The sequence below is a fragment of the Onychomys torridus genome, chromosome 12 (genome assembly GCF_903995425.1).
Source record: "Onychomys torridus chromosome 12, mOncTor1.1, whole genome shotgun sequence".
NCBI lineage: Eukaryota > Metazoa > Chordata > Mammalia > Rodentia > Cricetidae > Onychomys > Onychomys torridus.
The window spans coordinates 48,990,186-48,992,988 of NC_050454.1; positions in this window are offsets into that span (position 1 = coordinate 48,990,186).

The following is a 2,803-nucleotide window of genomic DNA, read 5'->3' on the forward strand; positions in this document are numbered from 1 at the left end:
GCTGGCAAAGAGTGAGAATGACATGAGGAGATGTTCCCATGGCAACTGTCACCAGTTACTCCAGAAAGCTATGTTGACGATGGTGATGGAATGCTGCTGAATAAACAGACACCAGAATTCTTTAAGACTTAAAAACACACCATGTTCAAAACTTTAGAAATGGTCTTTCCCACACCCTTGTCCTCATTTATCAGGTCAAAACACACAAAAATGAAGCATCATGCACGTTCAGAGAAAATCATGTCAGTGAAAACAGAAGTTTTTCTAATAGAGCTTTATTCACTCTGAGTATGAGTTACAGGGAGGTGGAGGGATGGCTCAGCATTTGTCAACATTTACCGCTTTCCCAGAGATCTGAGATTTGTTCCCAGAGCCTTTGCAGGCAGCTCACAATCTTATGTAAACCCAGGTCCAAGGGACCACGTGCTTCTGCCTTCCATGGGCACTTGAGCTTAGGTAGACACACTTACATATGGATGTATACATTTATACATAAAAGAAAATAATACAAATAAATCCTTAAAAGAGTTTGATTCACATCAGCATCCTGTAAAAAAAATTTACTAATGTCATAATATTATTTTTTATACATACTTTACTGTAAGTCCCTGTAAACCAGGTTAATTAACACATTTACAGAATTTGAGATGTGGTGGTTTGCTTTCTTAATTATGTTAACCTTGTCTTAGTAGAACTTTCTAGAAAGTTACTTAAGGCATGTTTCATGACATTACAATTTTATGCACTGTTTCTAACACTTTCTGACTTTCTGACATATGCCCTTTAGTGAAGACATGAGACTGCAGTGACAGAATTTGTCTTGAGGTTGATGGAAACATTCTGGCACTGTCCAGCCCTTGGTTTACATGATTTATAGAGCCACTAAGAATTTATTTAGAGCAAAGGTAATTGATTTTATGAAGAGGCTTGTTAAAAATCAAGTGCTATCATTTGCTAACCTCAGGCAAGAGTTCACATCAGCATGCTCCATTCCTTTGAGGTCAGCAACATTATCTTGAATATAATAAAATAATGTAACAGAATTCCATATAGGCTGTTTGTTTTTTCAAGAAAATGGATCTTGTGTAACGAGTGCTGATTATTAATTTTCACCACGCCACTTTCGTATACCCCAATTATAAATGACCTTTCATTTAGGGATTAATTATCTATACTTGGGCGTTTTTGTGACTGTTCTATTTTCCTGGGCCACTGTTGAATGTTGATGGCTGTCCGCTATGGTTCGATATTCTTGTAAGAATGTGACAGAGAACAACTTAGTACAAAGCTAAATGGCATCAGTATCCCAGAGAGACTAAGCAGCATATTGGCTAAGTGCTGGGGAACAAGCAGGAGTCATAGTGATCTCTGCCACGGAGAATATATGAATTATAGTGGAACAGGGACATCTGGTGTAGGGGAAGGAAGCAAAAGTTAGAGGAGATATGAAAAGGAAACAAGATATCTGAAAATCATATTAAGATTTATTCAAGTGCTGTGCAAATCACTTCTGGCAAGCATCACTTTCCCCACAGACAAGAAACTGAATGTGTTCACTTTCAGGCAGTTTGGGTTAAATGATACAATATATATATATATATATATATATATATATATATATATATATATATATATATATAAACAGGACAAAACTGATATGTCAAAATTAAAATTCATAGAAGAGGAAGCAATTACACAGAATATTAATTGAGTAATTTCTTTACCTTTTCTGAAAATTTTAAGTTTTTACATTAAACATATGATGAAAACATGAATATTTGGCATGGAAATGAACTCTTCTTGGCAGCACAAATAAGTAGGAATACTAATACTAAATAACTCACATACAGAGGGAATGTTTTATATTTTAAAAGAAGGGTTTTTTTATTACTTTGATCTCTTAGCATAAACATGTTTCTGCCTTTATTCTTGTTGTATCTTTTGTTAACACAAAGAAAACCCAAGATTATATGACTATGTGCCATTCTCCCATTAATATATAACTTTTTTGTAGTAAGAACTAGACTGAATTTAAAAACTAGAGATGTACTTTTTTTGTCCCCAAATGGAAAATATACTTGGTAATCCTCTGGAAAGATACATATTAGAGTCCTCTGGAATTTAGAATTTTGAATAATAGCAATTTCAAATAAGTTCCTAGACTTACAAACAACTAGAACTTCATGAATGATTTAATGATGGTTTTGTGATAACATGACAAACTGTAATATCCTCATATTTAAACTTATTGGTATACCTAATGAAGGATTAAAATGCTCCATGTGGTGCCCAATGGGAACAGTACTTACTGTGCATGCATGAGGACTTGACATCCATTCCTCAACAACTACCTTGGTGGGAGTAGAGGGGTATTCTATGCTGGATCACTAGACTATCTACCTGAAACACAGAGCTTCAGGCTCAGTAAGAGACATCATCTCAAAATATAAGGAGAGTGATACAGAAATATACTGGTAGTCAATTGCTAGCTTTAACATGTGCACACAAGTAAGAGTACCAGCACAGTCACATGCATAATAGGTACAGCACACATATCATACACATTCACACACACAAATCTACCCACACATGCACATATGTCGTATACCACACACATCCATGTGTACATATACAAATACACAAACACACATGATACATCATATACATGCATGTGCACATAGAAACACATTCATATATGCACACACATAACTACACATACTAAAAATACTGATTCTTAAATGAAAAAAAGATTTTAAATTTTAGACAGTTGTCTCTGAAGGGTTAATAAAGTTGGCTTTATATT